At 48.2% G+C, this 27,819-nt stretch overlaps 1 protein-coding gene and 1 long non-coding RNA gene across 2 annotated transcripts in view; one reads left to right on the top strand and one right to left on the bottom strand.

Annotated features, from left to right (window-relative positions):
- col18a1a (collagen type XVIII alpha 1 chain a) overlaps window positions 1–27,819 on the bottom strand; it is a 381,250-nt gene that overhangs the window by 294,092 nt on the left and 59,339 nt on the right. The gene's annotated exons all lie outside the window — the stretch shown is intronic.
- LOC147120022 (uncharacterized) overlaps window positions 25,082–27,819 on the top strand; it is a 62,739-nt gene continuing 60,001 nt past the window's right edge. Inside the window, exons 1-2 of the long non-coding RNA XR_015078114.1 lie at window positions 25,082–25,266; window positions 27,669–27,807. This is a non-coding gene — a long non-coding RNA (uncharacterized LOC147120022). The remainder of the gene's footprint in view (window positions 25,267–27,668; window positions 27,808–27,819) is intronic.

The following is a 27,819-nucleotide window of genomic DNA, read 5'->3' as shown; positions in this document are numbered from 1 at the left end:
CTTAATTTCTTTACTTAGCCACGGAGGGCTGTCTTTTCTTTTACACCCCTTTCTTCTCAGTGGAATATATATTTTTTGGAAGTTGTAAAATAACTCCTTAAATGTACACCACTGATCATGTATTGTCTTACCCTTTAATCTATTTTCCCAATCCACTCTACTCAATTCCGCTCTCATACCTTCATAGTCTCCTTTATTCAAGCTTAGCACGCTTGTTTGAGATCCAACCTTCTCACCCTCTAATTGAATATGGAATTCAGCCATGTTATGGTCACTCATTCCAAGGGGATCCTTTACTAGGACATTTTTAATTAATCCTGTCTCATTACACAGGACCAGATCTAAGGTTGCTTGCCCCCTGGTCGGTTCAGTTACATACTGCTCAAGAATCCCATCCCGAATACACTCAATGAACTCATCCTCAAGGCAGCCCTGCCCAATTTGATTTGTCCAATTAATATGATAGTTAAAATCCCCCATAATTATAGATGTTCCCTTATTACAAGCCTCAACTATTTCCTGATTGATACTCCGTCCAACAGAGTTGCCACTGTTCGGAGGCCTATAGACTACACCCACTAGTGTTTTTTTCCCCTTATTATTCCTTACCTCCACCCAAACTGTTTCATTATCCTGATCTTTTGACCCAATATCATTTCTCTGTATTAGTGATTCCTTCCTTTATTAACATAGCCACCCCACCTCCCCTTCCTTCCTGCCTGTCCTTCCTGATCGTTAAAAAACCTGGTATGTTTAATTCCCAGTCATTGTCACCCTGCAGCCATGTTTCTGTAATGGCCACAAGATCATATCCATATGTAGTTATTTGTGCCATTAACTCGTCTATTTTGTTACAAATGCTACGTGCATTCAGATAGAGAACTTTCAAAGATGTTTTGTGACACTTAGTTCCTGCTTTTGCCCTTTTTATTACTTTACCTTTTACTCCATACCTTCTGCCCCTTCCTGACACGCTCTGGTTTTTAATTTCCCCACTGCTACCTAAGTCTATGACCTTCTCTGTTGTCATTTTTATTATTTGCTCTCTAGGAACCTCCCCCCAACTAGTTAGTTTAAAGCCCTCTCTACAGCCCTAGTTATATGATCCGCCAGGACTCTAGTCCCAGCACTGGCCAAGTGAAGCCTGTCCCAACGGAACAGCTCCCTCCTGCCCCAGTACTGGTGCCAGTGTTGCAGGAAGCAAAACCCATTTCTCCCACACCAGTCTTTGAGCCACGCATTTAATTCTCTAATTTTATTTGTCCTAGCCAAATTCGCTCGTGGCTCAGGTAATAATCCAGAGATTATTACCCTTGTGGTTCTGCTTTTTAATTTGGCCCCTAGCTGCTCAAACTCCCTCAGCAGAACCTCCTTCCTTGTCCCATCTATGTCGTTGGTACCAACATGGACCACGACAACTGGATCCTCCCCCTCCCACTCCAAGTTTCTCTCCAGTCCAGAGGAGATGTCCTTAACCCTGGCACCGGGCAGGCAACACAGCCTTCGGAACTCTCGCTCTCGGCTGCAAAGAACTCTATCTATCCCCCTAACGATACTATCCCCTACCACTACAACATTTCTTTTAACTCCCCCCACTTGAATGGCCCCCCACTCCACGGTGCTGTGGCCAGGTTGCTCATCCTCCCCGCAGTCCCTGTTCCCATCCTCACAGGGAGTAAGAGCCTCGAACCTGTTGGACAAGTGCAAGGGCTGCAGCTCCTCCAACACTACCTCCTGGATCCCCGTACCTGCCTCACTTCTAGTCACACCATCCTGACCCTGGCCACGGATTACATCTGAATTAATTAATCTAATTGGTGTGAATACCTCGTGATACACAGAGTCCAGGTAACTCTCCCCCTCCCTGATGTGTCTCAGTGTTTGAAGCTCGGACTCCAGCTCTTCAACACGGAGCCGGAATTCCTCAAGCAGCCAACACTTACTGCAAATGTGATCACCGTGAGCATCAATGGTGTCCACCAGCTCCCACATATTGCAGCAGCAACACATCACCTGATCTCCCATTCTATGTAATTAATTAAATTTATTAATATTATTCTTAAATACCCTCTGCCCCGATTCTAGATGGTGAATATCACACCTTAGAAACTATAAACCAAAGAGATTTAAGCTTAAAAAGGGAGAAATACTTACCAACCAATCACTTACCCGCTTTCTGGTGACGTCACACTTGGATTACTTTTTACCTCTCTCCTTCCCTCAGAGTTCCAAGATTGGAGATTGGTACACCTTACCTGGGCTCTGGGGCCTTTATACAGCCGCTCAGCCCGCGATTCCCGCCGATTCTCGCACTGAGGCCTTACCTGGGTCTCTGGAGCCTTTATACAGCCGCTCAGCCCGCGATTCCCGCCGATTCTCACACTGAGGCCTTACCTGGGTCTCTGGGGCCTTTATACAGCCGCTCAGCCCGCGATTCCCACCGATTCTCACACTGAGGCCTTACCTGGTCTCGGGAGCCTTTATACAGCCGCTCAGCCCGCGATTCCCGCCGATTCTCGCACTGAGGCCTTACCTGGTCTCGGGAGCCTTTATACAGCCGCTCAGCCCACGATTCCCACCGATTCTCACACTGAGGCCTTACCTGGTCTCGGGAGCCTTTATACAGCCGCTCAGCCCGCGATTCCCGCCGATTCTCGCACTGAGGCCTTACCTGGGTCTCTGGAGCCTTTATACAGCCGCTCAGCCCGCGATTCCCACCGATTCTCACACTGAGGCCTTACCTGGTCTCGGGAGCCTTTATACAGCCGCTCAGCCCGCGATTCCCGCCGATTCTCGCACTGAGGCCTTACCTGGTCTCGGTAGCCTTTATACAGCCGCTCAGCCCGCGATTCCCGCCGATTCTCGCACTGAGGCCTTACCTGGTCTCGGGAGCCTTTATACAGCCGCTCAGCCCGCGATTCCCGCCGATTCTCGCACTGAGGCCTTACCTGGTCTCGGGAGCCTTTATACAGCCGCTCAGCCCGCGATTCCCGCCGATTCTCGCACTGAGGCCTTACCTGGGTCTCGGTAGCCTTTATACAGCCGCTCAGCCCGCGATTCCCGCCGATTCTCGCACTGAGGCCTTACCTGGTCTCGGGAGCCTTTATACAGCCGCTCAGCCCGCGATTCCCGCACTCGTACGAAACTGTCGAGATCTTTCGAAGTGGTTTTAATCTCACGTGATCTGAATGCTTTGTTGCAATTTTAAAATGACACATGTTGCAAGGAAGGACAGAAAATGTACAAGGAGAGGAGCAAAATTAAATTTGTAATAGTGAAGAGGAAAACTTCTTTACGCTTCAGTGTTAAATCTTCACAATATTTCACCTAGCATTATAATGGAGCCAAACCATTGGGTTTATTCCAAATACAATTCGATGCTGTGGAGAGATGTGCAAATTGCCTCATGCCCCTGGCACATGAAAGCAGTGCGCAGCGCAGTCATATTTTGGAAAATGCTGGGCTTTTATTCAGGAGCAGGATGAAGCATATCTGACTGCTAGCCTGTGAGCCCGGACCTCATGACCCTGCGGCCACTGACCTCATGAACATGTGCCCTCATGAACCTGCGACCTCATGATCACCGACCTCATGAACCGGTGACCCCATGAACCAGTGAGCACCGACCCCATGCACCGGTGAGCACCGATCTCATGAACCTGTGACCCCATGAACCGGTGAGCACCGATCTCATGAACCTGTGACCCCATGAACCAGTGAGCACCGACCCCATGCACCGGTGAGCACCGATCTCATTAACCTGTGACCCCATGAACCGGTGAGCACCGATCTCATGAAACTGAGCACCGACCTGATGAGTTAAAAATAGACTGGTTATTTGGAGGGAAATCCAAAATCAATGCCTAACCAGAGCACCTTGAGGGCCCTTGTAAGTTTGAAACACCAAACCCCTTTGGTTCTTGAGTGAGAAGGGAACTGGCTCTAAAGGATGTTTCCCTGAGCAAGCCAGAGACTGAAGAGAATGATTGGATCAGTGATGCCATCGTATCAGACTTTAGGCTGCCCTTCATAAACAGGAAGCTCCTGAAAAGAAACCCCGTTAGCTGTCCATGGCCAAGAGATCAGCATCCGATGGTCAAGCGGTCAGCTGCCTGCGGGACAAGGACAACACTGAACCAGGTACCACCCACGATTCAGCACATGACTGGGTTTATAAAACGCCTGGAAATTGTGAAAAATCGAGATCACAATCAGGTCCTCCCTCAGACAGGATTGAGACAGTGCATCTCAGACAATCCTTCCACTTGCAGACCTTTGGCTCAAATCCACAACCAATGGAGACAAATGAAAGCTCTGCTCCTCATTTGGAGACTGGGTGGTGCAAAGTTAAAGCTACTCTTTCACCTTGGGGACTTGAGGAGGAGGTGGGGTTGGATTTGGTTCCTGAAAATGGGCGGCCCCTCGGTTTCTCACCAGGCTCTGGGTGAAGGGCCACGGAGCTTCTCTTCCCACTTGTTGGTGTCGCTTGATTAAATTGCCGTCAACAATATGGAAAATATCTTTTCCACTGCACTTCCCCACACAGCCCATGAATACTTCCATTGATAAAACTAAATAAACTGCTCAATCTCATCACAATAAAACTAAATGTGATCCAGAAATAAAAGGGCTGCATACAAAGGACAGAATTTTTTAACAATCCAGTCTCAGTTGTTGGTCGTTGGCTGGCATCCAGCACTGTATAATTTCTAATTCAAGGTCAGTGCCTGAGGGAAGCACACCCCTGTACAAATTCACAAGCATTCACAGGCTGCCTCAATCTCATCAGGCCCTACAAAGGATCAATATCTCTCCAATCTTCTTTGTCTGCTGGCTTTTGCGGTCCTATTTGAGATGAGTTTGGCCAATCTACATCCAATTCCAAGTAGGGCATGGGCTCACAACCCAAAAACCCTTGGTTCAGTTCGCATTCTGGCTCAGATGGTAGCACTCCCACCTCAGAGTCAGAAGGTTGCGGGTTTAAATCCCACACCAGAGACTTGAGCATAAAATCTAGGCTTACACTAAGGAAGGTGCCTTCTGTCAGATGAGATGTCTTTTAAACTCTCATGTGGACATAAAAGAACCTGTGGCACTATTCTAAGAACAGGAGAGTTCTTCCCGGTGCCCTGGCCAATATTTCTCCCTCAACCAACATCACTAAAACTAAACTGGTCATTGTCTCATTGCTAATTGTGGGACCTTGCTGTGTGCAAATTGGCTACCACATTTCCTACATTACAACAGTGACTACACTTCAAAAGTACTTCATTGGCTGTAAAGCACTTTGGCACATCGTGAGGTCATGAAAGGTGCTATATAAATGTAAGTCTTTCCTCATCAGCCTGGAGAATACTCTGGGTGGGGGGCTTCAATGTCAATCACCAAGAGTGGCTCGGTAGCACCACTACTTACCGAGCTGGTGGAGTCCTGGAGGACATAGCTGCCAGTCTGGGCCTGCAACAGGTGGTGAGAGAGCCAACACGAGGGAAAAAATCTACTTGACCTCGTCCTCACCAATCTACCTGTCGCAGATGCATCTGTCCATGACAGTATTGGTAGCAGTGACCACTGCATAGTCATTGTGGAAACGAAGTCCCGCCTTCACACTGAGGACACCCTCCATCGTGTTGTGTGCACTACCACTGTGCTAAATGGGATAGATTCAGAATAGATCCTGCAGCTCAAAACAGGAGGCGCTGTGGGCCATCAGCAGCAGCAGAATTGTATTCCACCACAATCTGCGACCTCATGGCCCAACATATTCCTCACTCTACCATTACCATCAAGCCAGGGGAGCAACCCTGGTTCAATAAGGAGTGTAGAAGAGCATGCCAGGAGCAGCACCAGGCGTACCTAAAAATGAGGTGCCAACCTGGGGAAGCTGCAACACAGGACTACATGCATGCTAAAAAGCAGAAGCAGCATGCTATAGACAGGGCTAGGAGATCCCACAATTAACGGATCAGATCAAAGCTCTGCCGTCCTGCCACATCCAGTCATGAAGTGTGGTGGACCATTAAACAATTAACGGGAGGAAGAGGCTCCATGAACATCCCCATCCTCAATGATGGTGGAGCCCAGCACATGAGTGCAAAAGACAAGGCTGAAGCGTTAGCAACCATCTTCAGCCAGAAGTGCCAAGTGGATGATCCATATTGGCCTTCTCCTGAGGTCCCCACCATCACAGAAGCCAGTCTTCAGCCAATTCGATTCACTCTACGTGCTATCAAGAAACGACTGAGCACACCGGCTACAGCAAAGGCTATGGGCCCCGACAACATCCCAGCTATCGTGCTGAAGACTTGTGCTCCAGAACTAGCCGTGCCTCTAGCCAAGCTGTTCCAGTAGAGCTACAACACTGGCATCTATCCGACAATGTGGAAAACTGCAGAGGTATGTCCTGGCCACAAAAAGCAGGACAAATCCAACCCGGCCAATTACTCGGAGTCCACATCACGGAAGACCTCTCCTGGTCCCTCAATACCTCCTCTCTGGTGAAGAAGGCCCAGCGGCGCCTATATTTCCTAAGGAGGCTGAAGGGATGTAACCTGTCACCCCTGATCCTCTCTAACTTTTACCGCTGCACAATAGAGAGCATCCTGACAAACTGTATCACAGTATGGTATGGCAGCTGTAGCTGCTATGACCGGAAAGCCCTGCAGCGGGTAGTCAAAACTGCCCAACGCATTACCGGCACCCGGCTACCGACCATAGAGCACATATACCAGAAACGCTGTTTACGGAGGTCACGGTCCATCATCAAAGACCCTACCCACCCCAGCCACAGTCTGTTCGCCCTCCTGCCATCTGGGAGACGCTACAGATGCATTCACACCCATACGACCAGATTTAGGAACAGCTTCTTTCCCAGGGCTGTCATCCTACTGAACTCCACAAATAAACTCTAAAGCCTGCACATCTGCCAATGCACTTTATTATGGTTATGTTTATGTTAATGTATTACAAGCCAAATGTATGTTGAATGTTTAAATGTCTTAATCTAAATGTACACTCTCGGGAGCCGCAAGCCTACATTTCGTTGTACTGCACTTGTGCACTAACAATGACAATAAAAGTTGATTTGATTTGATTTGATTTTGATTTGATCAGTCTACTCTCAATCATCAGCAAAGTGATGGAAGATGTCATCGACAGCGCTATCAAGCAACACTTACTCACCAATAACCTGCTCACTGAGGCCCGGTTTGTAATGAGGCCAAGATCACTCGGCTCCCGACCTCATTATAGCCTTGGTCCAAGCATGGACAAAGGAGCTGAATTCCAGAGATGAGGTGAGAGTGACTGCCCTTGACTTCAAGGCAGCATTTGACCGAGTGTGGCATCAAGGAACCCTAGTAAAACTGAAGTCAATGGGAATCGGGGGGGGGGGAAACGCTCCACTAGCTGGAGTAATACCTAGCACAAAGGAAGATGGTTGTGGTGATTGAAGGTCAATCAACACAGCCCCAGGACATCGCTGCAGGAGTTCCTCAGGGCAGTGTCCTCGGCCCAACCATCTTCAGCTGCTTCATCAATGACCTTCCCTCCAACATAAGGTCAGAAATGGGGATGTTCGCTGATGACTGCACAGTGTTCAGCGCCATTCACAACTCCACAGATAAGGAAGCAGTCCATGCCCGCATGCAACAAGACCTGGACGACTTCAGGCTTGGGCTGATATGTGCCAGGTAACATTCGCGCCACAGGAGTGCCAGGCAATGACTATCTCCAACAAGCGAGAGTCTAACCACCTCCCCTTGACATTCAATGGCATTGCCATCGCTAAATCCCCCACCATCAACATCCTGGGGGTCACCATTGACCAGAAACTTAACTGGACCAGCCACATAAATACTGTGGCCTCAAGAGCAGGTCAGAAGCTGGGTATTCTGCAGCGAGTGTCTCACCTCCCGACTCCCCAAAACCTTTCCACCATCTACAAGGCACAAGTAAGGAGTGTGATGGAATACCCTTTGCTTGCCTGGATGAGTGCAGCTCCAACAACACTCAAGAAGCTCGACACCATCCAGGACAAAGCAGCCCGCTTGACTGGCACCCCATCCACCACCTTAAACATTCACTCCCTCCACCACCAGCCTACCGTGGCTGCAGTGTGGACCAGCTACAAGATGCACTGCAGCAACTCGCCAAGGCTTCTTCGGCAGCACCTCCCAAACCTGCGACCTCTTCCACCTAAAAGGATAAAGCCAGCAGGCGCAAGGGAACACCACCACCTCCAAGTTCCCCTCCAAGTCACACACCATCCTGACTTAGAAGTATATCACCATTCCTTCATCGTCGCTGGGTCAAAACCCTGGAACTCCCTACCTAACAGCACTGTGGGAGTACCTTCACCACAAGGACTGCAGCGGTTCAAGGCGGCGGCTCACCACCACCTTCTCAAGGGCAATTAGGGATGGGCAATAAATGCTGGCCTTGCCAGTGACGCCCACATCCAATAAAAACAAATTAAAAAAAATATGCTCAGGTACTTGGAGTGGAACTTGAGCTCACTGCCTTCTGACTCGGAGGCAAGAATGCAACCACTGAGCAAAGCTGACATTTAGCACTGATGTTCCTCACCTCAGCACAAAAGAATTCACCAAAACATGCACTGAAAACAAAGCCGGACATTGTGGGAAAACAGTGATACCACTGGGAGTGGATAAAGGTGTATCTCACCAACAGATCATTTCCAGAAGTTCGCTGCTGCTCCCAATACTCAGAAGATCCTCAAGTAAAATGCAAAACATTTCAGGAATGCAAGATGAACTCGACCTACATCAGTCTCTCCGACCTGTGGTACCAGTGATACACCAAAGCAGAAAAACAAGACGATGGTTCATGGTACCTCCAGACTCTGTTGGTGGGAGCGCCCTATGGGTTATCAGCTTTGTTTATTGACAAAACTAAAATTTGTGGAAATATTTAATTAGTAATTCCTGAATCCACTGAACACAAGGTTTCCCAGACCGAGAGTTGCAGGCTTGAGATGGATTTTCGTTTTCCATTCATTAATTTCACCTAATTTTGCGATTGGTTCTTTCTTTCCACTCTTCCATTTCACTGTTTCAAATGGTTGCACCTCACTCAGGATCAGGTTTCTTTTACTCTCCTTTCAGTATCACTTCTTCCCAGCACGTCTAACTCCTTCAAGCACTTCTTACTCACTGAACAGACCACAATCTGCTTGGAAATAGTCAGTTGTCATTATAATGATGTAGAGGCCCTGGAGAAGGTGCAAAGACAAATAACAAGGATGATCCCAGAGCTGAGAGGTTATAACTATCAGGAAAGATTGAACAGGCTGAGACTCTTTTTTCTAGATAAGAGGAGGCTGAGGGGTAACCTGACAGAGGTCTTTAAAATTAACAAAGGGTTTGATAGGGTAGACATAGTGGAGATGTTTTCATTTGTTTTAGAAAACTAGGGACCAGGGCCTAGAAATTCAGTTGGGCGCGCCAGCCGTTAGCGCCTGAGGAGTAGTAGATCTCGAGCGCTAGGCGCTTAGCGCCCGGGCGCAGCGCGATCTGCGCCTCGCCCCAACTTCAGTACACATTTAGCGCCGGCGCAAAGTCTTAGCGCGCGCCCTGCTGCGCGTGCAGATCATGACGTCATTTACTCGTGCAACGCCCTTTGTGCGCCCCGAACCGGAACTTCACTCGCGCCGGCCCATTGTGCGCCGGGCGGCCCTAACGACTGTGAAGTGGAACGGTACACAGCCGAGGCGGGCCGCGGGGAGCGCTAATTAAAGGGCACTTACCGTGCACTATAAAGGCCAGCCATTTTGCAGCATTCACTCTTGTGCAACGGTTTTTTGGAGAGAGACCAAGGAGGAGAGCTTACTGGTTTGGACCAACACTAGGACAGGTATTTTTGGCTCAGGCCAGAGCTTAGCAATTATCTTTGCCTTCATTGAGAGCTCATTGTTTGCCAGCATATAATGGGGGCTGCATTGGGTGCCAACGCTGACTTTCAGCCTTATGCCAGAAGGGCTTACAGACGCCGTGAGAGAGTGGCAGCCCTGGCTAGACGCAGAGGGGGCAACAGGCGTCGCCAACTGAGGCCTTACCCACCCAGGGTATACCGCCAGCAGTCCTCCTATCTGACCATGTCTGCCGCGATGTGTGTAAGGAGGCTGCGATTCAGAAGGGAGGTGGTTGCAGACATCTGCCAGCTGCTTCAGAGAGATCTGCAGCCACAGCTGATGCGCAGGACGTCTCTGTCGGTGGCAGTGAAGGTGACGGTGGCTCTCAACTTCTATGCCACCGGCTCCTTCCAATCCGCTGCTGGGGACATCGCTAACATCTCCCAGTTCGCCGTGCATTGCTGCATCTGCCAGGTGGCCGAAGCCCTTTTCAGAAGGAGACATCAATTCATCTCCTTCCCCATGACCCTGGACAAGCAGCAGCAGCGTGCAGTGGGATTTGCAAGAATAGCGGGCTTCCCCATGGTGCAGGGCGCCATTGACTGCACGCATGTGGCTTTGCGGGCACCTCTGGAGCATGCCGAGGATTACCGCAACCGGAAGGGCTACCATTCCCTCAACGTACAGCTGGTGTGTGACCACAGGCAGCGCATCCTAGCTGTCAATACCCGCTTTCCAGGCAGCAGCCACGATGCCTTTATCCTGCGACAGACAACTGTGGCTGACATGTTCCAGGCACAGCCTCCCCCAAGAGGATGGCTTATCGGGGACAAAGGCTATCCTTTGTGTACCTGGCTCATGACCCTGCTCCGCGCGCCCACGACCCCTGAAGAGGCATACGAGAGCCATCAAGCGACTAGGAACATCATAGAACAAACAATCGGCGTCCTCAAGCAACGGTTCCGCTGTCTCGATCGCTCCGGGGGAGCCCTCCAGTATTCGCAGGACCGAGTCTCCCAATTCGTCGTCGTTTGCTGCATGCTGCACAACGTGGCTATCCGCAGGACTCAGGCACTGCCACCTCACGTTGGACCCCCACCTCAGGAGGAGGAGCAGGAGGAGCATGAGGAGGAGGAGGACGAGGAGTACCAGCCCAGGAGGGAGGCACAAGGTCCAAGGGCCGCCCGTCGGCGGCTTATTGAACGTCACTTCTAGGCCCCCTGTCAGGGAATGGCTTGTGCCAATGAAAGAACATGATTGCAGCCGCTCCGCAAGCCCTCAGCTGGTTAAGGCAACAAACACTTCAAAGATCAAACATGGACAATGTTAATAAATAAAATGCTTTATTGTACAAACTCAGGGCCCTTCCCACATGAAAACCAAAAACAGACGAAACCCCCAAAAAACACTCAAACACATTACTCGCTCCCACAACCTGGAGAGGATTAACAAAACAGTGCAACTAAAATGGCCGTCATCCTCGGACTTCGTAAAATACAAACATCACATCCTCGGCCTTCAAAAAACAAACATCCAATTCTCGGCCTCAAAAAACAAACATCCAATTCTCGGCCTCAAAAAACAAACACAACTGGCCACACATTCGACTTTTTGGCCCGCTAGGGCGATGCCTTGGCCATCTTTGTGTGGCCCCTGCCTGCCCTGCTGCTCCTCCTCAAAGTAAGGCCATTGGCTGCTGCAAGGCTGGGGGCAGGCTCCAGAGGGGCACATGTCGTGACGGCAGATGCCCTTGGGGGTCGGCCTAGTCGAGGTCTGGCCGTCGAGCGGGCGGCTGTTGAATGCTGCAGCTGTGGCTGCCCAGCATCAGTCGCTGCAGCAGCTCCCGGCAGCTCCACTGGGGGAGTGGCAGTGGCGGCTGGAGGAATGGGGGCAAGCTGGCGGATGGCAGGCGCTCGCTGGTCGCCTGAGACACTGGCACTCGCCCGGGCCAGCACTGCAGCATGCGCACCAATCTGCAGAGGGACAGACCGCTGTGCTGCTGCAGCGCGCCGGGTGCCCTGGCGATGCCTGGCTGACACAGCGAGTGTGGCAGCAGTGAGTGCCCGTGTTGACCTGTTCAGTGACCTCATCAGAGCACCCAGTGACTGCACGGCACCACTGATCAGCTGCCCACTCGCTGCCTCAGCTGCCCCGAATGCCGCCCAACTCGCTACCTGCTATGCCCCGAATTCCGCCAAACTGATGGCCTGTGAGGCCCCGACGTCGGTGACACTCCGAGAGAGGGACTCGATGGCCTCAGGCAACCGTGCCACGACCCCCATGAGCTCCGTGTGCCGGCGCTCCGAGTCCGCGGACAAGTCCTCGAGGCGTTCTATCTCCTCGGCGAAGACCATCTCCGGACTGGAGGCCGGACTCTCCCTCTGGGGAGAAGGCCGCCGAGCTGGCTGACCCTTCCTGCGTTGCTGGAGGCCGCTGGGCCCAGCAATTGGACTCCCCTCCGACCCTTCCCCCCTCTGGGGAGAAGGCCGCCGAGCTGGCACCCCCCTCCCGCGTTTCTGCAGGCCGCAGGTCCCATGAGCTCCCCTCCCCTCCGACACTTCCGCGACGCTCCCCTCCAGGGAAGACGTGTCCCCTACATTGGCATGGGTTGCCACGGCTGAGGGTTCCCCTGATGGGCCGCCTTCCTCTTGCTCCTCCTCCTCCTCCTCTGAGGGGCTGTCACTGGCAAGTTCAGGGACCTCCTCCTCACCATCTGAAAGCAGGAAGGCACAAGAGTAGCTTTAGAGTGAGGAGAGGGCATCAGCGAGGGATGCATGAGTGGTGGCATTCAGCGCATTGGTCGGACAGTGGCAAAGGATGTAGATCTGATGCGCAAGTGGGACGAGAGAGGTCCAAACGTTGATGTCCTGACCATTGGTGCCCAGAACAGGGTCGGCATCTCCACATGCAACGGGGCCAATCACCCGGGCACCCATGATGCGCTCCACGCGATGTTGCAGCTCGGTGAGCGGCTGGATCTGGGGTCGGCCTCCCCCGGTCGCAGTGCGGCTCTTCTTGTTATTGGCCAGCTTGGCCTGCAAGAGAAAGGACGGCCTCTAAGTACAGTGTGTCGCCCTGATCTTGTGTGCACTGCCTCCCATGGTGGAATAGCCTGGCCAGTGTGTCGCCCTGATCTTGTGTGCACTGCCTCCCATGGTGGAATAGCCTGGCCAGTGTGTCGCCCTGATCTTGTGTGCACTGCCTCCCATGGTGGAATAGCTTGGCCAGTGTGTTAAGTGCAGAATGTGCAATTGATGTTCATGCCTGTCCCATAGCTGCTGGATGAGGGCTGGCCATTAGGGCTTTCAGGTCCCTTTGCCCATAATGTGAGGTGCACATGCAAGGATGAGGTGGTCACTGGAAAGGGTACTCACCCTGACAATCCGCGTGAGGTCATTAAACTTTTTGCGGCATTGGACACCGGTCCTGGGGACCTCGCTGTTGGCTGACACCTTGCTGGCGACATGCCTCCAGGCTCTCCGGTAGGCGCGGACCGGCGCCTTCCTGCCATTGTCCGGGTACAAAATATGGCGCCTCTTCTCCACACCACCAACCAGCACACTCAGATCACGCTCTGAGAAGCGCTGCGCTCGTTCACGGGCCCTCTGCATGGCTTCAGGCGCTATTTGGGTCCAGCAGCAGTGTTCAGGCCTAGCTGGAGGGCTCCACTATCCAGGGCGTGGCAGCAGACAAAGTCGACCCTTCCCCCTTAAGAGCTGGCCGGCGCCAGGGTGTCTGCTGTCAATCACGAGATGGCCGCACCTGCGCTGCGCCCGGCCTGGGTGCTCTCGCTCAGCACCTCCGGCTTAGCACCTAAAGAGAGGCGTCCAGCACCAGTTTTAGCGCTCGAGCAAACTCTTAGGGCGAAGCTAATGAATATCGCAGAAGTGGCCTCGATTTGGCGGCGGGCGCAAACTTTAGCGGCCGCCCGACTTTAACGCCCCAAAAGTGGCTACAATGAATTTCTAGGCCCAGAAGTATAAGATAGTTAGTAATAAATTCAGTAAAGAATTCAGGAGAAACTTCTTTACCCAGAGGGTGGCGAGAATGTGAAACTCACGACCACGAGTAGTAGTTGAGGCGAATAGCAGAGATGCATTTAAGGGGCGACTAGATAAGTACATGAGGGAGAAAGGAATAGTAGGATATGCCGATAGGGTTAAATAAATAGAGTGGGAGGAGGCTCATATAGCGCACAAACAGGCATAAACCAGTTGGGCCGAATGGGCTGTACATGCTACGTAATTGTATGTAATTAGTTACTGATGCAAGATTATCATGGATTAGTTGGTTTTTAGAATACTTGCTTTGTTATCTTATAAGCATCAGTATCTTATAAGCATCAGTAATGGATTTATAATCGTGTGTAAAAATTAAAAGTACAAGTCTGTAATCATCAATTGTATGCAATGATAACCTGAATTATATACGACATGTTACCCTTTTGCTCATAATTAAAAGTCTGTGAGTAAGCTGTAACTCAGGCAGCCTGGGGTGAGAAAGAGGAATGCTATGGTTGAATAACGAAGCTGGGGGTAAAAGTTGGTTATTAGCCAACAGTAAGGATAAGGCATAGAGTGCAGCTAGCCTGGGAAGCAAGGTCAGTTGTAGCTATAATCCCCCACCAGGACAGCCTGAGGGCGCTCCGCTTCTTCCTTGAACAGAGGCTCAGCCACCGCCACCCTCCTCCGCCTGGCTGAACTGGTTCTCACATTGAACAACTTCTCCTTTGACTCCACTAACTTCCTCCAAATTAAAGGTGTTGCTATGGGAACCCGCATGGGTCCTAGCTATGCCTGACTTTTTGTGGGATTTGTGGAACATTCTTTGTTCCAGTCCGACTCAGGTACCCTCCCTCACCTCTTTTTCCGGTACATTGATGACTTGATCGATGCCGTTTCCTGCTCTCGTCCGGAACTAGAAAATTTCATTCACTTTGCTTCCAATTTCTACCCTTCCCTCACCTTCACATGGTCCATCGCCGACTCTACCTTTCCCTTCCTCGACTTCTCTGTCTCCATTTCTGGGGATAGGCGATCAACAAACATTCACTATAAGCCCACTGACTCCCACAGCTACCTGGACTATACTTCCTCCCACCCAGCTTCCTGTAAGGACTCTATTCCATTCCCCCAGTTTCTCCTTCTCCGCCGCATCGGTTCTGACGATGCCACCTTCCATACTAGTGCTTCCAATATGTCTTCCTTTTTCCACAACTGAGGATTCCCCTCTACCGTGGTTGACAGGGCCCTCGACTGTGTCCGTTCCATTTCCTGCACTTCTGCTCTCACCCCATCCTCTCAGAACCACGATAGTGTTCCCCTTGTCCTCACCTTTCACCCCACCAGCCTCCACATTCAATTGATCATCCACCGCCACCTCCAGCGTGATACCACCACCAAACACACCTTCCCCGCACCTCCCCTTTGCGGCGCGATCCCTTCGGAATGCTGAATCACCCCCAACAGCCCCTCCTCTCCCCACGGTACCTTCCTGTGCAAGCGCAGGAGATGCAAAACCTGCCCTTTTACCTCCACCCTTCCCACTGTCCAGGGCCCCAAACACTCCTTCCAGGTTTACTTGTACTTCTTGCATTTTAGTATACTGTATTTGCTGCTCACGATGTGATCTCCTCGACATTGGGGAGACCAAACGCAGATTGGGTGACCGCTTTACAGAACACCTCCATTCAGTCCGTAAGCCTGTCACTTTAATTCTCCGCTCCACTCCCACTCTGACCTCTGTCCTCGGTCTTTTACACCGTTCCAATGAAGCGCAACGTAAGCTCGAGGAACAGCACCTCATCTTTCTATTAGGCACTTTACAGCCTTCTGGACTCAACATTGAGTTCAACAATTTCAGACCCTATTTTTTCAGGTGGCAGCTGTTGATGATTCTGCCATCCCCATTCGCAACATTTAATCTCTCCTGCCTTCCACCCTATCACAGACCATCCCTTTTTGTTCTTTCCGTCCCTCCCCTCTTTCCCTGCCTCTGCACCTGGTTAAAATCTGTTACATCTCTAACTATTTCCAGTTCTGACGAAGGGTCACAGACCTGAAACGTTAACTCTGTTTCTCTCTCCACAGACGCTGCCTGACTTGCGGAGTGTTTCCAGCGTTTTCTGTTGTTATTTCAGGTGTAGCTGCCACTGTGTTGGAATGTTATGATGTCTGCAGTGAATTAAAAACATTGGCCTTTTCGCAGGATCATCAAGGGCACAATATCGCTACAGTGTGGGGACATGTTCTTTTTGGATTGCCATAACTACCCCAGATACGAGCCTTGATGGTCAGAAACAGAAGATGTCGGGGGGGTGGGGGGGTCATAAGACTAGAACCTGCGTAAGCCAAGGTGCTGCGGATGTGGCATCTTTATGATTGGATTTTGGGTTGGGGTGTCAGCCAGTGATTGGTTCAGGAGGACTCCGTAGGTTTTGATTGAGAGTAAGGGTATATGAAGGGGGGTCTCAACAGCCACAGAAAGTGTAGAAGATTTCAGAAAGACTAGAAGATTCCAGGAATAATCAGGGAGATGCCCGAGAGTGACGAGAGACACAGGGTGCAGCTTACCCACAGTTGCGGCTTCTACCCAGAGGACAACGGGGTAATACAAGTCTCAATTATACTCTGTAAACTGCTGCTCAAATACTGTAACATATTAAGTTTTGCTTGTGCTGAATAATGTTAAATCACGATCACCAATACGAGTGAATCTCGAGTCATTGGAAACCAGGGTCCCTCTGGGATCTTACACTGAAGTGCATCCCCTTAAGATCTACAGCCTGACTAGCAAATATAATAAACTGGGCCAATCCACAGGCAGGCAAGAATGTACAACTCCAAGTCTACATGTTAACTAGCAGCCCATCTGGGATGCCAGGTGTGGGAGTTTGTACATTTTACATAGCAAACAAAAAGAGCCATTTTTTAATTGAATTTCTGGCTACAAGAATTATAAATCTAGTTGTTCATAGCCAAGACAGTTAACTTCCAATGCCTACAGTTCCCTCAATTCCTCAGATCCTCCAAACCAAAAGGACAATGTTCTGATGGGGAAGCCACATGATTTTTGTTAGCCAAGAGTATTAAGGGATATGGAACTAAGGTGGTTAGATGGAGTTAAGATACAGATCAGCCTCAATCTAACTGAATGATGGACCAGGCTCAGGGCTAAAGGCCTCTTCCTGTTCCTACGTTCAAGAGTAGCCCAATCAGCCAGAATTCAATGGTTCACTTAAGGCCTCAATAGTTTTGGGTTCTAGGTGACCTCAGAATGGGTTTGAAACACATCTGGCACTCCTTCTTTCACTTTGTGTGGCAGCCTCTGAGCTCTAAGGCTCTCCCGACCCTCCAACACATGTCGGTTACACTGACTAGTGAAGTGGTGGAGACTCTCTCCCCGTGTCCACCTCTGTTCTACGGCGAGTGAAGAGGCCCTTTCCGTGTCTGCCTCCGAACTGCCACATGTGGGGAGTTTCAGACATGGTCGTCTGTCAGCCGTGGCTCAGTGGTAGCACTCTCACTTCTTGAGTCAGAAGATTGTGGGTTCAAGTCCCACTCCAGAGACTTGAGCACAGTATCTCGGCGGACACACCCAATGCAGTACTGAAGCTGTGCTGCACTGTCGGAGTTGCTGTCTTATGGTTGGGACGTTAGACAGAGGCCCCGACTCCCCTCTTAGGTGGACGTAAAAGATCCCATGGCACTACTCGCAGAAGAGCAGTGGAGTTCTTCCAGGTGTCCTGGCCAATATTTATATATTCAATTCATTAAATATATTCAAGAAGGAGTTAGATATTTCTTAAAGCTAAAGGGATCAAGGGATATGGGGAGAAAGCAGGGACAGGATACTGAATTTGGATGATCAGCCATGATCTCATTAAATGGCGGAGCAGGCTCGAGGGGCCGAATGGCCTACCCCTGCTCCTATCTTCTATGTTATCCCTCAACCAACATCACACAAACAGATTATCTGGTCAGTTCTGAGGAATGAAGTAGTTCATGTTTCAGTAGAGGAGCATTTGGGGAACAATGATCATATCATCAGGTTTAGAATAGTTATGGAAAAGGACAAGGAACAATCAAGCGGAAAAATACTCAACTGGAGGAGGGCTAATTTCAGTGAGTTCAAAAGGGATCTGGCCCAGGTGGATTGGAATCAAACACTGTAGGCAAAACAGTGATTGAACAATTGGAGACCTTCAAAGAGGAGATGGTTCAGGTACAGAGCAGACACATTCCCGTGAGGAAAAGGAAGGGGATCCAAAATTAATGCTCCCTGGATGAGAAGATAATGGCCCATAAATTCGGGTCTCCATGGGTGAGTACGCACAGGCTACTCACCCGTAGGCCCAATGGAAGTGCCGGTTTCCTGCATGCACTGCGCATGCGCGGGAAACCGGCACTTCCGTTCCTCTGAACGAAGAGGTTCAGAGGTCGAACGCATGCGCGAAGGAGGCTGCGCGTGCGCATCGAACTTTGTTTTTTTTTAAATACAGGTTTTCCCGGGAACGTAAGCCTGCAGAATTTAGAAATATAAAAAGCAGGCGTAAGGCCTGCTTTTTACAAGGTAAGTGGTGAATTAATTAAAATTAAAACATTTTTTCCACAGGTTTATTATTTTTAAATACTTTAAAGCAAGGTAAGTTTAATTTTAGCCCCGTTAGAAAATAAAATTATTTTTTTCAAAAATTTAAATTATTGTTTAAAATAGTTATTTCATGTAATTTATAGTTTATTTAAAAATTGATGTTTTTTTTAAAATTTATTTGAAGATTTAGTGCTATTTTGGGGCCGTAGTATTTATAAGTCTTGACAGCACTTCCTGTCAGACTTATGAATGGAGCATTCCCTGCTCCGATTGGCTGCCCATGACCCACGTGATCCCAGGGGATGCTTCGAACTAACTGCGCCCCTGGGATACGCAAGCACTGCGCGCCGGCAGCTGGACCAGGTCCCGGATGGAATTCCACAGGGGCCCAGAGCTCAACGGCCAGCGCGCAAGGTAAGTGCAGGTCGGGGGCTTGCACCCGCAGGAAGCCCCCGACCCGAATTTCTGGGCCATAGAGATTAAAATGAGACTGAAAAAGCTTACAACAAATATAAGGTTCAACTAAGCAGAATATAGAAAGTACAGAGGAGATCTAAAAAAGGGTAAGAGGGGCAAAGAGAGAGAATGAGAATAGATTAACAGCCAACATAAAAGGGAACGCAAAGGTCTCTTCTAAACACAAATAGTAAAAGGCTAGTCAAAAGATGGGTAGGGCCAATTCAGAACCAAAAAGGAGATACTCTTATGGAGGCAGAGGGCATGGCTGAGGTACTAAATGAGTATTTTGCACAGTCTTCACTAGAGAAGAGGATGCTGCCAATGTTGCAGTAAAGGAGGAGGCAGCAGTGATATTGGATTGGATGAAAATGGATAAAGAGGAGGCACTTAAAAGGATGGCAGTCCTCAAAGAAGAAAAGTCACCCAGTCCAATGTAAGTGAGGGAAGTAATGGTTGAAATTACAAAGGCTCTGACCACAATCTTCCAATCCTCCTTAGATATGGGTGTGGTGCCAGAGGACTACAGCATTGCAAGTATTACACCCTGTTTGCAAAAGGGGAGAGGGATAAACCCAGCAACTACAGACCCGTCAGCTTAATGTCGGTGGTGGGGAAACTTTAAGAGATAATAATCTGGGACAAAATTAATTGGCATTTGGAAACATCTGGGCTAATAAATGAAAGACAGCACGGATTTGTTAAAGATAAATCATGTTTGACTAACTTGATTGTGTCCTTTGATGAAGTAACAGAAAGGATTGATGAGTGCAGTTGGTGTGTATATGGACTTTCAAAAGGCATTTGACAAAGCGCCATATAATAGACTGGTTAGCAAAATTGAAGCCCATGGGATTAAGGGGCAGTGGCAGTGTGGAAACAAAATTGGCTAAGGGATAGAAAGCAGAGAGTAGTGGTGAATGGTTGTTTTTCCAGACTGGAGGGAAGAACACCCCTGGTGTTCCCTAGGGCTTGGTATTAGGACCACTGCACTTCTGATGATATTGTGGCAGAGCCACTGAGGGACTTTGAGCAACTGTACATAATTCCTTTTAACGAGGTTTTACTCCAACCTAAGCCTGTACCAGTCTGTTAGTGATTTCTGTGTTTGTACATACTGTTTGCATGCACGGGGCGCGGTCCCTTTAAGATTGCGGCAAAGCACGGGTGAACGCGATGACGTCATGCCGCTAATGACGTGACCACCCAAGCGCGGGAGAAACGTGATGACGTCATGACGCCATCCACGGGACCGCCCTGGCAGTCCTCGTGGAGCCTCCGACCAGCAAAGACCTGTTTTCGTGGTTCTCCTGTATCGATCTCGACAAACTGTTTAAACTCGTTAGTTCTGCATTAAAACTTGTTTGTTTGATTGCCTGAGTCGACCTCAGTTCTTAGATAGGAATTTGGCAATTCCTACGATATATTAATAATCTGGACTTGGGTATATAGGGCATAATTTCAAAGTTTGCAGATGACACAAAACTTGGAAATGTAGTAAACAATGAGGAGGATATTAACAGACTTCAGGAGGACTTAGACAGACTTGTGAAATGGGGAGACACATGGCAGATAAAAGTTAAACGCAGAGAAATGTGAAGGGATACATTTTTGTAGGAAGAATGAGGAGAGGCAATATAAACTAAATGGTACAATTTTAAAGGGAAAATAAGAGACCTGTACACAAATCTTTGAAGGTGGTAGGAAAAGTTGAGAAGGTTGTTAAAAATGCACATGGGATCCTTGGCTGTATTAATAGAGGCATAGAGTACAAAAGCAAGGAAGTTATGCTAAACCTTTGTAAAACACTAGTTAGGCCTCAGCTAGAGAATTGTGTTCAATTCTGGGCACCACACTTTAGGAAGGATGTCAAGGCCTTAGAGAGGGTGCAGAAGAGATTGACTAGAATGGTCCCAGGGATGAGGGACTTCAATTATGTGGAGAGACTGGTGAAGGTGGGGTTGTTCTCCTTAGAGCAGAGAAGGTTAAAAGCAGATTTGATAGAGGTGTTCAAAATCATGAGCAGTTTTGATAGAGTAAATAAGGAGCAACTGTTTCCTGTGGCAGAAGGGTCAGTAACCAGAGGACACAGGTTTCAGATGATTGGCAAAAGAACTAGTAGCAAAATGAGGTCTTTTTAAAAAAAAAAATTTTAAACACAGCGAGTTGTTGTGATCTGGAAGGCACTGCCTGAAAGGGTGATGGAACCAGGTTCAATAGTAACTTTCAAAAGGGAATTGAAGGGGAAAAATTTGCAGGACTACGGGGAAAAGAGCAGAGGAGTGGGACTAGTTGAATAGTTCTGTCAAAGAGTCGGTACTGGCATGATGAGCTGAGTGGCCTCATTCTGTGCTGTATCATTCTATGATTATAAACATTGCTGATTGTGGGATCTTGCTGTGCGCAAATCGGTTGCCGCGTTTCCTACATTACAACAGTGACTACATTCAAAAAAGTACTTCATTGGCTGTAAAGCGCTTTGGTACATCCTGAGGTCTTGAAAGTCTCTTTATAAATTTAAGTCTTCTGTTTTGCAAATCTTTCAATTGCGTCATGACAGTTTGGGAAAAGCTCGACACGTTCAGATGACCCATTTCATTTAAGTTGTAGCATTGCTGTGGGGGTGGTTATTCAAAAGTTCAAAATTAAACAGCTCTGGGAAGGCTGAGCGAGCGAGATAATCATATTTGTGAGCTGAATGCAGACAGAACAAACCGTCGCTTGTGTGAGATGTAGCGCTCTTTGTTTTCTCTCTTACATCACGGGATGGTCTAAGGAGGTTTATCCTAAATGAGTCAATCTTTCAGATCATTGAGACCTTCCAATCCTATGACACAAATTCCAGTAAAATAAACTATTCTGTTTCATAAATAGAAAGGATGCATTTGGCTCCCCTTGTCCTCCAATCTATCCCCCATTATTCTGCAGGAGAGGATTGAATGGAGAAAGTTGGGGATCCCTACTGGGGTGTCCTTTCGCCTTGCAATACCTTTTTGCAGTGGGCACAGTCTTCACCAGTGCTCGAACAGCAAGCACTAACATTCAATATAACTATGGGGGCCCTCAAAGAACCAGACACTTCCAATAGGAGCTATTAGCTAGCAATCAGAAGCAAATAAATTCTACACTGATACTCCCGAAAAATAGAAAGACTTGCATTTATATAGCACCTTTCACAACCTCAGGATGTCCCAAAGCACTTTACAGCCAATGAAGTACTTTTGCAGCGTAGTCATGGCTGTAATGTAGGAAACGCGGCAGTCAATTTGTGCACAGCAGGATCCCACAATTTGATAATGACCAGATAAGCTGTTTTAGGGATGTTGGTTGAGGGATAAATATTGGCCAGGACATTTCTCTTCATCTCCCCTCTGGTTCTTTTGTCAATTAACTTAATTCTTTGTCCTCTGTTGCTGCACTGTCGGAAGTGTCATCTTTCGGATGAGACGTTAAACCGAGGCCACCATCTCCCCTCTCAGGTGGACGTAAAAGATCCCATGACACTATTCTAAGAAAAGCAGGGTAGTGCTTCCCGGTGTCCTGGCCAAGATTTATCCCTCAATCAACATGAATAAAACATGATCTGGCCATTATCACATTGCTGTTTGTGGGATCTTGCTGTGTGCAAATTGGCTGCCGCGTTGCCTACATTACAACAGTGACTACACTTCAAAAAGGTACTTCATTGGCTGTAAAGTGCTTTAGGATGTCCCAAGGTCGTGAAAGTAAATTGCCCCTGAACAGAAATGTTACACTGGTAACCACCCAATCCTCTGGCACAGCTCCTGGTCTCAGGATGTTTGAAAGATTGTGGCCAGAGCCTCTGCTATTTCCAGAGTGTGATTAAAATGTGCAACTTGCTACCACATGGAGTAGTTGAGGCGAATGGCAGAGAGTTATTTATGGGGGAGCTAGGTAAGTTATAGGATGGAGAAAGGAATAGAAGGATGTGCTGATTGGGTGAGATGAAGTAGGGTGGGAGGAGGCTCGTGTGAAGCATAAACACTGGCATAGACCAGTGGGGTCGAATGGCCTGTTTCTGTGCTGTACATTCTATGTAATTCTTGCTTTCTTTTTAAAACAAAAAAACCTTATTCACTCCAGCCAAGTGAACAAGGCCTCTCGGCCTAATTAATTCTCTTGGAGAGCCACAAAAAGCCCTTTAATAAAAGGAGCATTAGATTGTTTTACAATGTTTCTGTCCTAATGAAGGAAGCTATTAAAGTGTTAGTATGAGGAGCTGCTCTACTGAGTTAGACTCTGACCCAGCTCAAAAGAAGAATTTAACAAGTCTCTGCACCTGTAATGGATGCTGGAGCTATCAACACTCACAAATATCCCATTATTTCTTCTATTAGCACATAGTGAAAAGAAATTGTCACCAGATATATTCGAAAGCAACAACAACAGCTTGCATTTATATAGCGCCTTTAACATAGTAAAATGTTCCAAAATGCTTCACAGTAGCGTAATCAGACTCAACTTGACACCGAGCCACATAAGGAGATGTTAGGACAGGTGACCAAAAGAGCAGGTTTTCAGGAGTGTCTTAAAGAAGGAGAGTGAGAGAGGCGGCAAAGTTTAGGGAAGGAATTCCAAGGCTTAGGGCCTCGGCAGCTGAAGGCACAGCCACCAAAGGTGGAGTGAAGAAAATTGGGGAAGCGCACAAAAGGCCAGAATTGGAGGATTGCAGAGTTCTGAGATGTAGAGGGAGGGGTGAGGCCATCATCCACCAGATAACAGATCTGTGAGGAGTTACTTCCTAAATGCTCATTTCAAGGTTAGAGTTCCCCATCTACAAAAAAAAGCTTTAACGTGACCTGGACTGCAACTTGTTGCTGGGGCCCTGGGGCTTGGCCGAAGGGGGTTGGGGTGAGATGAATCAAAGAGAAGAGGGGGAAAAAAAGGGAAGAAAATAGTCACTCCGCAACCCATTCCTGATAGCTGATTCCCCTCGTGGTTGGAAAGCCTGCAGACAATCGCAAAGGGAAAAAACAACAAGATTGTAAGAATCAGTGGGTAGCACTCTCGCCTGAGTCAGAAGGTTGTGGGTCACGTCCCACTCTGAGCATACGGAGGGAGTGCTGCATTATCGCAGGTGCTGCTTTTGGATGAGACATTAAGCCGAGGCCCTGTCTGCTCTCTCAAGCGACATAAAAGATCCCATGGCACTATTTTGAAGATGAGCAGGGCAGTTCTCCCCGGTGTCCTGGCCAATATTTATCCCTCAACCAACATCACAAAAACAGATTATCTGGTCATTATCACGTTGCTGTTTGTGGAACCTTATTGTGCGCAAATTGGCTGCCGTGTTTCCTACATTACAACAGTGACTACACTTGAAGAATGTACTTTATTGGTTGTAAAGGGCTTTGGGATGTTCTGAAGTCATTGAAGGTGCTATATAAATGCAAGTCTTTCTTTCTACTGCTAATCCTGGTTTTGCAGCACGACAAATCCAACCAACCAACCAACCTCTCAGCTGCCAGAATATCACACAAACAATTCCCAGCAGGCTGGAAAATGTTACATCATATTGTCATGATTTAGATGCAGACACCAGCATCATCTATTGACTCCCAGTGAAGATGGCAATAGTGTGATTTAAAGATGCAATAGACAAATGGAATCAGTTCTCCACCACGATGGTGCAACTTTTTTTTAAATTTAAGAGGCATCCTATTGAGGCTTTGAGGCTATGGAATTTATTGGGAGGGGGGGTGGGAGGGCGAGATACATTTCTTCAGAAGGTAGCTCCCTGCTCTCTGGCCCCCTTCTTCATCTCACTGTGTAGTGTTTAGAGCGCCAGGGGGAATTACAGGATTAGACAAGTTTCTTTCCAGGTTGTACTATTCGTTAAAATTCTCAACTCAATTGAAAACTATTTAAATCCTTTCTGAAAGCTTGTCGAAAAGGCAGGCTGTGTGTCACTCCACACTTATTTAGGGGTTTATCTGACAGAGGCAGGTCTGAGAGAGTTAAATCTATTCAGACATTCCTCTTGCCCGCCGCCCCCACCCCCACCTGCCCCACTATTTTTTTGAAAACTCCTACGCTCTGTGCCTGCGGTCATGGGCATCTGCTTAGTCAGCCATTGTGTGTTCACAATACTGCAATCCATTCCAGCCCAAACAAAATTGGTTGCCATGACACCACATCAGATATGCAAAAGAGCACAAATGCCCTTCACGCCAGCCCACAATGGAAATTCCTGCGATTCTTCCGACATTGAGGTACACAGAAAGAAGCCCGTTGGAAGATTGGAATTAGAACTGTGCTCTCCCTTGTCAAATCCCAAATTAGAACCGATACAAGAGGCTTTTCCCAACCAAGTTTCACCGACAAAGGTGAGAAAAATTATACAGAGCAAGAGGATCAGTTCAGTTTTCTGTAGTTGTTTTACACTTTCAAGAGGCAAAGTCACAGAACCCAATCCTATCAATAGATCTGAACGTTTCTCACTCCCCATTAGGCCTCTTGGGAAATCTTCCTTCTATCTTGAGAATGTGCCAATTGGTGAGCATAGGGTTGTCTCAACATTCCTTCCCAGTGATACAGCAGATAGGAAGCACACCTAGCAGTGCAGCACAATGACACTTCACTGATCCCCCCACCCCACCCTTGTATTGTCATGGTAGCAGGGTTATCAAGAGAGGTACGGCTGCCATTTTGGGATGGTTGATTCTCTTGTCCAGTGCTTTTGCCTCTCCAAGCCTGTTGTGTCTCATTTTAGTTACATTGCAAACATACTCCGCCCCAATGGGCTGCATCTCACTCTCCAAACAATGAGCCAAAGAATCGTAACACGTTAGCAATGCTCCTTAATAAGCTTTCATGTCCCAAGTGCAGCTGATGGCAAAAAGCACTGATCTCCCCTACGCCTTCCCCACCCCACCCCACCCCCGCCGTCAGCTGAACTTCTTAAGCATTCGAAATGCAACCTGGAGTCATGCGTTAAAACAATGACAACTTGCGCCTTTAATGCAGTAAAACATCCCAAGGCACTTCACTGGAGCATTATTAAACACCAAGCCACAAGAGTTATTAGTACAGGTGACCAAAAGCTTGGTCAAAGAGGTAAGTTTTAAGGAGCTTCTTAAAAGGTGGAGAGGTTTAGGGAGGGAATTCCAGAGTTTAGGGCCAAGGCAGCTGAAGGGTCGGTAACCAGGGGACAGATTTAAGGTAATTGCCAAAAGAACCAGAGCGAGTTGTTGTGATCTGGAATGCACTGCCTGAAAGGGTGGTGGAAGTAGATTCAATAATAACTTTCCATAGGGAATTGGATAAATATTTAAATGGGGAAAATTTGCAGGACTATAGGGAACGGGCAGGGGAGCGAGAATAATTGGATAGCTCTTTCAAAGAGCCGGCACAGGCATGATGATTCTATGGTTTGGTTACTGACCCTCCTGCCAGTGGAAACAGTTTCTCCTTATTTACTCTACCAAGATCCTTCATGATTTTGAACACCTCTATTAAATCTCCCCTTAACCTTCTCTGCTATAAGGAGAACAACCCCAGCTTCTCTAGTCTTTCCTCAGAACTGAAATCCCTCATCCCTGGTACCATTTCAGTAAACCTCTTCCGCACCCTCTCCAAGGCCTTGGCACCCTTCCTAAAGTGTGGTGCCCAGAATTGGACACAATACTCCAGCTGTTTCTTTCCCCCCCTCACTTTCTCCTACTCCAGTTTAAACAAAACAAGAGAAGATCTGTGCGGGTCATCTTAACAGCGATGAATGGAGTCTCTGTTCCAGTGGTTTGAGAACTCATCCCTGTCCTTCAGAGGATGGGCCCTGCTGCAGATCTTTCATCTGTTCTCTCGGTAACCCTCAGGTTTTCTTTTTGCTCTAAAATGTCACTCACCGTGCTTTCATTTGGCAAACAGATACTTGGAGCCCATGCCTGCACTGCATAAATCTCTCTCCGTGGCCTTGACTGTACAAGAGTGTATTACATTACAGTGCACTACTCCCTCTTCCCATTACCAGCTGCTGCTTGTCAGCTTGGTCTCTTGATACTTGCAGATAGCCGATGCCTTGTGATGGGAAACCTGCCCCTACACTAGGGTTGCCAACCTTCCAGGATTACCCTGGTCTCCAGGCATTTTAAGATTAATTTCCAGGACACTGCTGGGAGTAACCCAGGAGGAAGATCTTGGGGGAATTAAAAAGAGCGATTTCCCTCCCCACCCCCATTTTCTATTAGTTATTATAACAATTTAAGGGATGGGAGGAAAAAGGTTGTTGTACTAACAGCTAAGATTATCCAATTGGATAACCAAAAGTCTGCGCCCTTTCCAATTGGCTGGAAAGGCATTGCGCCTGGAGGATGGCCCAATGGCGGGAGGTCATGTGATGAAAGCTCCAGAAATATAGCCAGAGTTGGCAACGCTAACCTACACAGCTCTCCTTTATCAGCAAGGCTCTGCACAACTATTTCACACAAGCACCTACCATTGTTGAAGAAAGACTTGTATTTATTGAGCATCTTTTACAACTACACTTCAAAAGTACTTCACAGGCGATGAAACACTTTGGGACGTCCGGAGGTTGTGAAAGGCGCTGTATAAATGCAAGACTTTTGTTTGTCTTGACTTGCTGTGCTCCCGAGCACCTTTTCACAAAGGCTGCACCCCTTTACATTGCCATCTCGAGGACTGCAGGTTAATATAGCATCACGTTGTAACTATTTGTCATTGTTGAAAGTAGATTTATAAACTGTCAACACTGTACTTTTATTTTGAAAAGGCTGCTGTCAATTTAGATTTATTGAGCTCTTGGGGAACTAACAGAAAGGATCAGCGTATCATCTACTGTGGAATGAGAAATTATCGCTTGGATAAATAAGCCTGGCTCCAATCCAGAGGGAGGATTCGATTCCATAAAGGTAGCAATCTGG

The sequence above is a fragment of the Somniosus microcephalus genome, chromosome 4, assembly GCF_052327205.1.
Source record: "Somniosus microcephalus isolate GS21.2 chromosome 4, FLI_Smic_1.0, whole genome shotgun sequence".
Classification (NCBI taxonomy): Eukaryota; Metazoa; Chordata; class Chondrichthyes; order Squaliformes; family Somniosidae; genus Somniosus; species Somniosus microcephalus.
This window is presented reverse-complemented; position numbering and strand designations above follow the sequence as displayed.